Consider the following 10,237-nt stretch of genomic DNA (forward strand, 5'->3'; position numbering starts at 1 on the left):
ATTGCCCCCTAACAGTCACAGGGAAATTGGGAATGGACGGCGACACGCCGTGATGCATTTCATCACGGAGCCCCTGACAGGGATACGGGATTCACTAACGCCGCCGGCCACGTTAACCGAGTCGCCAGCAGCTTGGATTCTGATGCGCGATTGTGTGTTGGCCAGCAATGTGCTTTCTCAGTTATGTATTCCCTTCAATCCCGTGTTTTTCTCCCACGGTAAAGTGAATATTAAGGTTGTTTTTTTTTTTTTTTTTTAAATCTTGAAAGAACTCATACGTTTACTCAGTATTCTTTTTACATGGGGTAGTTTTATTCATTTATTTATTGGTTTGTTTATGTTATTTAGAAAGACTAAGACTTTATATACACACACTATATATACACTAAGACTACTAATTACTAATACAATAAACAAATGCTAAAGACTATAAACAAATGTTACTATATCTACATGCAAAAGAAGGAAGGCACTTTCAAGTTAAACAAAAAGATGATATGTGAAACTCTTTACAAATTACTGTGTAATAATACTCTATGCCATCGCCTCATTAACACTATCATGCAGTGATCACCCACTTCCACACCAGCCTATCAGACTGTTACCAGCCGCGTAACCACCGTCACCTGTTCCACATTTGTTGTATTCATGAGCATGGATTTTATGCTGGCAAAATACTTTCTAGAGTCTTATCGTTTTTGTTCATCGTCTTCTTGTGTATTGACCTTAGCTTTGTATCTGCTAGTTTTAATTTTGTAGAATTTTAGATTATTGCACCGCCTCTGCGCATATTCTGAAACAATGCTGACTTTTGTGCGGGGATTTTGTTTAAGATTCAGATCTGTGAGTGGAAGCTTACTGAGCAGAGAGGAGCTCTCTGCATATGAATTTTACTCCTGCATGAGGTATACTACCAAACCATCCACCACCTGCAGATCTCAATTTATTACATATCCATCCATCCCATTACAAATATGTGATTTCTCTTTCCAAAACATCTGCACCAGTGGTATGATAGAGCTGAAATCCTCTGTGGATCTGAATTGTTAAAAGAAGGAAATTTAAATATCAGTATTAAAAATTTGTGATGAATGAAACACATACACACTCACATGTGCTGTTTGAAACAAATTTTCTGTGTGGCTGTGCAAACATTTTGAGTTTTACAGTTTATGCAGGTTGATAAAACAGCCAGAGAGAGCCGGATTAATCACAAACCCATTCACCATCGGAAGGTCTGGGGAGACCTGAACCCATGAATCTTAGTCTGCTCAAAGAGTGGGCAGGTTCCAGCACTGATTCATTCAAGTTCACTCTTCCCAAAAATGCTAACTACTGGTCTGCCATGAACGGTTCAATATCGATGCCTTAGCAGTGTGTGTGGGGGTGTGCATGTGTGTGAGACAGCATTTAGTTTAGAGACAATTAGCAGTTGTTGACAAAACTTAGCGATGCACCAGAGGACCTACACCATTAAACTGACTTAACTGTGAATTGTCACCCCTGAAGAAAACAGAATAAACAAATTTCCAAATTTTATGTTGTTACCTGATCTAACACCTGTTTTAATACATTTGGAATTAATTCATCATTCTACAAGATGCAATCTTGGTGTCATCGGGATGCGCTGATTTCTGTGAGCCTGTAATCTATAAAATAAATTTAGGTCTGCATACAATTGGTTTTTCAGAGATATTCATTATGATATAACGTTCCAGCTATGCATATGTCCTCAGAAGAACCATCCCAAAAATGAAAGTGATACTGCGCATTTTGCTCACTGGCTAGCTAGCTGCCCTGTCCCAAAATACAATAAGGTCAGGCTTGGGAGGCAGGTGGAATTAGTGGAGAAATAATTGAATCATTTACTGGTCTCTGGGATGGTACTCTGTGGACACACTTTGTATATGTACATTGTGTGCCCACAAGAGCAAGATTAACAAAATTAGAAATAGACTTACATTCCCTGAGTCTTTAAAATATAGCTACAGGTGCTGTTATAACATGTTCAGTCATTGTCTTTCAATGATTAAAGATTAATTAAATGGAAACTAATTAGTAACAAATAGAAGCTAACCATCTGAGAATAAACTGCCTTCCTACAAACAGCTGGCGTTGCCTTGACCTCTGTTACTTTTGATGGCTTCCTTGGCAGTTCCTTATAGCACAGGATAACTTCCAAATAGGCCTATCTGATTTTTACATATAAAACATTCATAGTTGTAAACAGCCATAAAGATAAATCATAAAGCGTCTATTAGATTGCATGTGTGTCATGTTTCCAATCCCAGATCAGAGACCACACCCGCCCACCCTCCAATCACAGACCTGATCACCACACACCTCCTAATCCTGCCAATCACAGATCCTGATCTCCACACATCTCCTAATCCTTCCAATCACATCCATGTTCCGCTTCACTCAAACACTGATCATCATTATACACACCTGTTCCTCATTTCTCCTTGCACTACTTAACCCCAACCCCCACCCTATCCCCAAAACTCTCTCAGTGCTTTGTAATTAAGTCTTCTCTTCTTTATGCCATCACATGCCATTTGTGGTCTGTTTGACAGCTATTTACTCCTTTCTTAGTTTGCCACATTGTTTTGCATGTTACTAATAAAACTTTATTTCATTTTGGCTCGCATCACGTTCCTGCTGCTTGCAAAATGTCACACTGTGGTTGGAAAACATGCTTTAACGGACTTGCAGTGGCTCATGCTGGCTTGCTAGAGCACTTTATAGTTACATTTGCTTGGAGAGATCAAAGATCACCACTGCAGAAAGAATGTTGGTTTAACTATCACTATAACAAACAGGATGTAAAGGTTAGAGGGTGCATGTGGTCAGGGTGAGTATTTGGACAAGTCTATCAAGAGCTGTCAAAAAAACAACCATTGCAGTCAGTAACTGAATTAGTGACTTCTCATCAAATTCTGCTCTGGAAGCCTATAGTTGATCCCTTGCCTTTCCAAAGGGGTCATCCAACAAACTGCAATGAGTACAGTAATGGAACGGCTCCTCCGACATCAAGGGTACCCCCAAGGGGACATGGTAAGCTAAGAAAGACATGTTAAGAACAGCGGATGTGGATGGAGCAAACTAATCACAAGTAAAGCCATAATGAAATAGAAAATGTGGAAGAAGTAAACAGTTAAATCTATAACAGTCACAAATTCTGCCCAGCATTAATGAAATAACCGTCAAATGTATTTATCCCCTTCCTTTGATCACTATAACTCATGAAAAACTACCGGGAGCGTTACAAAATTGGATTTCTAATCTACATCAGAGAAGGAGACAAATTGGAGATGGCTTTTGTCACAACTTGAGGCCGCTGTGAGTATTTTAATGCTGTATGGCCTTGCTAACAGTCCCTCAGTATGCCAGAGTTTCATGGATGAGATATTCCAAGATATGATTGTAAACAATAAGAAATTTATCACTGACAACATTTCAATTTATTCTCAGTTGCTTTCAGAACATCTACAACATGTCACTGCCATTTTAACCAGACTCTGACAACACAACATTTATGCTAAGGCTGAAAATTGTGAACTACATCGGACACGCTTGACCTTCTCAGGCTGTGCCACCTCTCCAGGTAACATTTCAATGGACTGTGACAAGGTTACAATTGTTGCAGACTGGAAACGTGTTACTATCAAGGAATTACAATGGTTCTTGGGATTTGCTACTTTTTTTACAGGATTTATCAGAAATGTTAGCATTTTATTTCATCTATAGCATCCCCCATAACCAATCTTCTCAAAGAGCAGAATAACAAGAAACTAAGATGGACTTCACAGGCTAGGGATGCTTTCAAGAGGTTAAAGGATGCCTTCACATCTGCCCCAGTCTTACGCCAGCCAGACCCATCTCTTCCTTTTCAAGTAGAGGTAGATGCCTCTGAACTAGTGTAGGAACAGTGCTTTCACAGAGACAAGGCTCACCACCCAAGTTTTATCCTTGTGCTTTCTTCTGAAATAAACTCCTACCGGCCGACAGGAATATCGGAAATCGTGAACTGCTGTCCGTTAAGATACCATGGTGGCACTAGCTTGAAGGGACATAACATCCTTTTTTTGTTCTTACAGACCATAAGAATCTTGAATATTTAAAGTCTGCTAAGAGGCTGACCCCTTGCCAGGCCAGAGGAGCCCTGCCCTCTTTTTTCATGCTTTCACTTCTCTGTGTCTTATACACCAGTCTGTAAGAACAAGAAAGCAGACACACGTTTATATGACAAAGAGAAAAGAACTGGCAAACCTGAAAACATTTTGCCTGAGAGCTGTTTCCTAGCTCCTATTAGATGAGGCTTTCAGCAAGAGTTAGAGGGTAGAGGGAGCCTTGTGCAATGACCCTAGCCCAACAGAATGCGCCAATATGTAAGCAATATGCACCCAGTACCCTGAGAAGTGATTTTATGAGATGCACACATACCTCACTATGTACTGGACATCCTGGTATCACATGTACAATCAAAACACTGTAGTATTGGAAGTATTGGTGGGAGTCATTGGGTGATGACATATGGGATTATGTGTAATCCACTATGGAATGCACACAGACTTGTACTCCATGCACACTCCCAACAGAGCTCCATCCCCTGCCTGTTCCTGATAGTCAACCGCCTATGTGGTACAAGAGATCCTGGACTCCCACAGGCGTGGCAGTACCTTATCGATTGGGAAGTGTATGGGCCAGCGGAACAATCATGGTTGCCTTCATGCCTTCACATATACTGGACCACTCGCTTATCTCTGACTTCCATGCTGCCCATCTGGATTCTCCCAGCCCCAGGAGCCAAGGCAGGCCAAGAGCCATTCGATCTCAGTCATCTGGAGCTGCCCATGGGGGAGGGTTCTGTCATGAATTCTGCCCAGCCCTCTAGAATTATCACCGCCAGATTCTCCCACTCCAGGGAGACTCCCAGAATAACCAGATCACCATCACACGAGTACTGATGTTCTACACCTGTTCTCTATCTAATTAATTACTCTCTCCTCATATATATATATATATCTCCCCCTGAATTCCTTCCAAAGTATTGCCATCACATGATGTATACCAAGCGTGTTTCTCTTCTGTTGGTCTTCTTGGTTATGGGTTCCTGTTTCTCCCTCAGACTACGCTTCTCTCCTAATCCCTTGGTGCCTTCAGGATTCTGCCTACCAGTTCTGGCTGTTGATTGGAAAGAATACTCTCAGCCTAGCGATTTCCCTGCTATGAAAGCTGCACCTGCCTTTGATTCTGCTGACTCTTCCCACATTGTTTAGCTGTGCCTAGTGAAGAAAAAAATCATCCGCATTTGGATTCGCAGATGTGTCCAATTGATCATTACAATATCCAAATACAAAATGAGAGATTATGAATCAAAAATGGATGAGGGGAATGCTAGAAATCAACAGATTAAAAAGAAAATCTTGGAAATGCATCAAAACTTCACACAGACTTATTGGATGTAGGCCCATAGTGAGATACTGGAAAAAATTAAAGAAAGCCAGTAAAAACAGGAGAAGCACAAGAGAACTGATAAGACTTTACAAAGGTTAGCTGTTCGTTGGTGAGTATATACACAGGTGCTAATAAGTGCTGAGGAGCTGTAGGTGTAGATGATTAGTAAGAGTTGCCAGGGTGAAGCTAGAGTAACAGCAGGCGTAGACAAAGTAGACAAAACCTATTGTAGAGTAGAGTCCCCCATGCCACATCTGTGATGATCATCTTTTAGAAAAATGTTTAACAAAGCGCATGCTAAATACACAGGCAGCTCAAAATCCTGAAACAAGAGTAAGGAAGCTGCTGCTTTGCTTCTGCTGGGGCTGTGCTGTGGCTTTGGAAAACTGAAACCCCTGCCACAACTGTCACCAATCAGCCAGATGTCCACACTGGACTGAGAAAGATGAGCACTGTGCTAACTGAGCTGAGACCGACCCACAGTGCCCACTGTGAATGAGGAGGACAACCAGAATTACAACCAGAATGAGAGTCAGTGACAGTCATGTTAAACAACTGTAGAAAAAGTTTCAGCTAATAAGATGAAATAAAGGTAAATCAGGAAACATATTCTCCCTGTGGGAATGATTTACAGGGAGATAATGCTAGTAGTTAGAAAATGCTTCATTTGTAAGATAATTTTGTCAGTACAAATCATTATTACTCAATTTGCTTATAGGAAAATGAATGGTATTCACCACTTTCAAGTATGGCATTGATGTTATATTCAACTATGTCATCACAAATATCTGCAAGGCATATAACCTAAATATAAGTATTGATGAAAATACACATTTTGCAAAATGGAATTTTAACTTTGAAGAAATCAGAAAGGGTTTGTTTTCCAAAGATTTATAGGGATTTCCACTTCTAATAAAGTCTCACTGCAGGATGTGGGGGATGTAATTTCCCTGAAGCTTCCAGATAACATATGACAACCTCTACAACCTTATCGCTGCCTGCTATGTAAGGCGAAGTAAGTGTGATTAACATGAGCGATAAAATGTGTATTATACCGCAATTGCTGTATAAATGGTCTCACTTTTGGAAGGATTTTATGAAACACATGTTTGTCTTATACAGTAGATTGTCACTGGATTGGCATAAATGACCATTCACAGGAAAAACAGAATGTTGTAGCAGTAGTGGTAACGGGCCTTGTAGGGGAATATAATAGTAGTTATTGTAATAGTCCAGGAGTTTAATTTAGCATGTATCTTTTTGAACGCCTTATTCAATTTAAGTAGGATTAAACTCATATCCCAGTAAAACTTAGAAATTGGAGTGGTATCATTTGGCCAAACCACAAACTCTTTAACGTGAAGTTCTGAGGTTGTTTGAGCTTGGAAGTTGAGAGAAGTTACATTTCTTCAGCAGCAGCACTGTTAAAGCATGAGCAGCACAAAGAAACAGTGCCTAGCCCAACAATTGTTCAAACTAAATGTTTTCCTCCTAAAGTAACTTATATTAGCTAAGTACAGAATTATTCTAGCTAGGGCTCATATATACTTGTTTTAGCTACTTTCTGTCACTGAGAGGTCTTGATGGTCAAATGCATTACAGTCAAAAATAGACTGATAATGACTTAATGCATGCTTTGGAAAGCCTTTGTACTTTTCTAATTCTATTTCTCTGCCTTATTTATTTGTTTGTATATTAATTTTTGTAATACTTTGCTTCTTTTTCTTATTTGGCTTTCAAAATTGACTGATACTTAGAATTAATTAGAATAACCAAAACCATAACTGCTCTGCAGGATGTTAACTAGACATGAAGCAATAAATAATTTGTGGGATTAGTAACAGTGTACATGTAACGCAGGACGGGGCAGGACGCACAGACTTCCTCGACGGTGCAACATGACGATTAACACATACACATGAAATACACTGCCTGGCCAAAAAAAAGGTCACCACCTGGAATTAACTAAGCAAATAGGTAAGAGCCTCTTATTGGATAATTACTGCATGATTGATTATGTTTCAGCTGGCAACAAGTTATTTAACCCTAACTGATGCAGTGAGTAGCTTCTCATTTGTTAAACAACCATGTCGAAAGAAACATCCTGTAGTCGTGGAATAGATGTTAATCTGTTTCAGAAGGGTCAAATGATTGGCATGCATCAGGCAGAGAAAACATCTAAGGAGATTGCTGAAACTACTAAAATCAGGTTAAGAACTGTCCAAGGTTATGTGGTCTGATGAGTCCAGATTTACCCTGTTGCAGAGGGATGGGCGCATCAGGGTAAGAGAGGTGTCTGAAGTGATGCACCCATCATGCCTAGTGCCTACCATACAAGCCTGTGTGGGCAGTGCTATGATCTGGGGTTGCTGCAGTTGGTCAGGTCTAGGTTCAGCAATGTTATGTGCCTAAAGAATAAGGTCAGCTGACTACCTGAATATACTGAACGACCAGGTTATTCCATCAATGGATTTTTGCTTCCCTCATGGTACGGGCATATTCCAAGATGACAATGCCAGGCTCAAATTGTCAAAGATTGTTTCAGGGAGCATGAGACATCATTTTCACACATGGATTGGCCACCACAGTGTCCAGACCTGAACCCCATTGAGAATCTTTGGGATGTGCTGGAGAAGACTTTGCACAGTGGTCCAAATCTCCCATCATCCATACAAGATCTTGGGGGGGAAAAACTAATGCAACTCTAGACAGAAATAAATGATGTAACATTGCAGAAACTTGTGGAAACGATGCCACAGGGAATCCATGCCATAATGAAAGCTAAAGGTGATCCAACAAAGGCAGTGTATATCGACAGTTACACAAAGTAACTAGCTAGTGACAATGACGAACAAGGGTGCACTCCCTGACAGGGGTTTAACTAGAGAGACAAACATGTAACATTAAACCCTGTGCAGGTGTGTACAATCCCGGGGGGTGTGGTTACAACAGTCCACGTGTGAATCCACCTTCACGCGGCGGGCCGTACCACGTGACTCGTGGGGGGAGGAGCATTCTATGACAGTGTAAGTTTTTAGAATTGAAAAATAATACGTTATGAGTTTTGTAAGAAATAAGTTTGTTAATTGTGAAATGTGTCAAATGTATTTTAAAAAGCCTGCATGGGAAAAGAATGAAACACAATGTTTCAAGTCTCATGGAAGACATGCATCGAGACTATTCACTGTCCTGGGTCCCAGATGGTGGGGCGAACTTCCATTGTCTGAACAGCAGAGTCCCTTGCCGTTTTCAAATGCAGACTGAAGACTTATCTATTCATGGAAAGTTTTTTTAAATGACCGTTGAGCAACTGAACCTCTAGCACTTATTGTCTGGTATTGTTTATTATCACACTTGTCATTGTCTGGATATAGAGCTTATGCTTATTTTGCACTTCTAGGTATTAGCATTGATTCCCGTCTTTCAGCAGAATTCTAGTTCAGTGGTATTTTGGACCCTAACCTACTGTACAGGCTAGGATATGTTTTATGAGTAGATGACGAAGCACCTTTTTAAGTCACTCTGGTTAAGAGCATCTGCTTAATACTGAAAATGTTAAAATGTATTATAAATATAAAAGAATGGGAGACTTTACTGACCAAGCTAGTGTCGTGTCCGTTGAAGCAGGAAAGAAGAGACAGGAACCAGTGCGTTACCCTGTGGCCTTTTATTAATGCAGAGCTCTGGAGATGTCACTTCACAACGCAGTGCGAGTGAGATCTAAAGCATAACTTTGCAACAGACAAACTTATAGTTTTTCTCGCCTTGTACTACCTCTGATTTTGTGTTTTTTCATCTCAGCCGTCACCTCTGTTTGACCGTCTCGTACACATGTCTTCTTGCGTAAACACACATATGCATGTCTAGGGCATTTCCTTTTATGTCTGGACATATAGTAATTATTTTATTAATTCAAGAATTAGTCCTATTTCATTCTGCGCATTATTCTCTATTAGTGTAAGCTTAGCATTCATATAATTTCTGAAACCCTACACTAGGGTTACTAAACTTTGCTAATTTGTTGAGAATAAAACCGGTTGATGGTGTGTAATTTGTACAAGTTTTTAGTATGATTGAATATAGTTAGATATTTAAAATGAATCACAACCCCCCCAAAAAATTACGGAAAGTCACAGCTTTTATTCGATGGTTATGTATTAGCCATTTAAACATTACTGTTCCACTCATAAGGCAAATGTACTACAAGTTAAACAATTAGCCAGAAACCAGAGAAGCAGGCAGAGCAGGCGCTTGGCACACACCTCCAAGAACACTCTAACTTTATGTTGGCAGCTGTTCAAAAAGATGTGGTGGCCATATGTTTGCCGGAGTAAGCACAGAAATTGCTTAGTTAAACAGCAAAAATTAGTGGTATAGAGAGGTTGATAAATAATGCATGCCAACTTAAAATGCAGGTATAAAGCAGGTGTAATTAACTGTTCTTTGAGTTCACAGACAAGATTATTCTAATCAAATCAAGAAATCACACCTTGTAAACAAGAGAACTGTCAAAAGTTTGGGGAAAAAAATTATATATAAACAGACGATTCAAGGATATTTCCATTGTTTATCTGTTTTGTATTTTATTACTTAAACAATGTCCCTTTTCATTTAATCCTTCTCAGTTGCATGTTTTTGTTTCATTCTCAGACCCAAAAGCTTCTTGCTTGAGTTTTGGCCCAAATTTGACATGAGAGACTTGCAATGCTGCATCAGCTGAGAGAGGGTTTAAATGTCTACAACTTAATGGATGTCTTGGAGACCAACCAGAAGCACT

This window comes from Electrophorus electricus, chromosome 5, assembly GCF_013358815.1.
Source record: "Electrophorus electricus isolate fEleEle1 chromosome 5, fEleEle1.pri, whole genome shotgun sequence".
NCBI lineage: Eukaryota > Metazoa > Chordata > Actinopteri > Gymnotiformes > Gymnotidae > Electrophorus > Electrophorus electricus.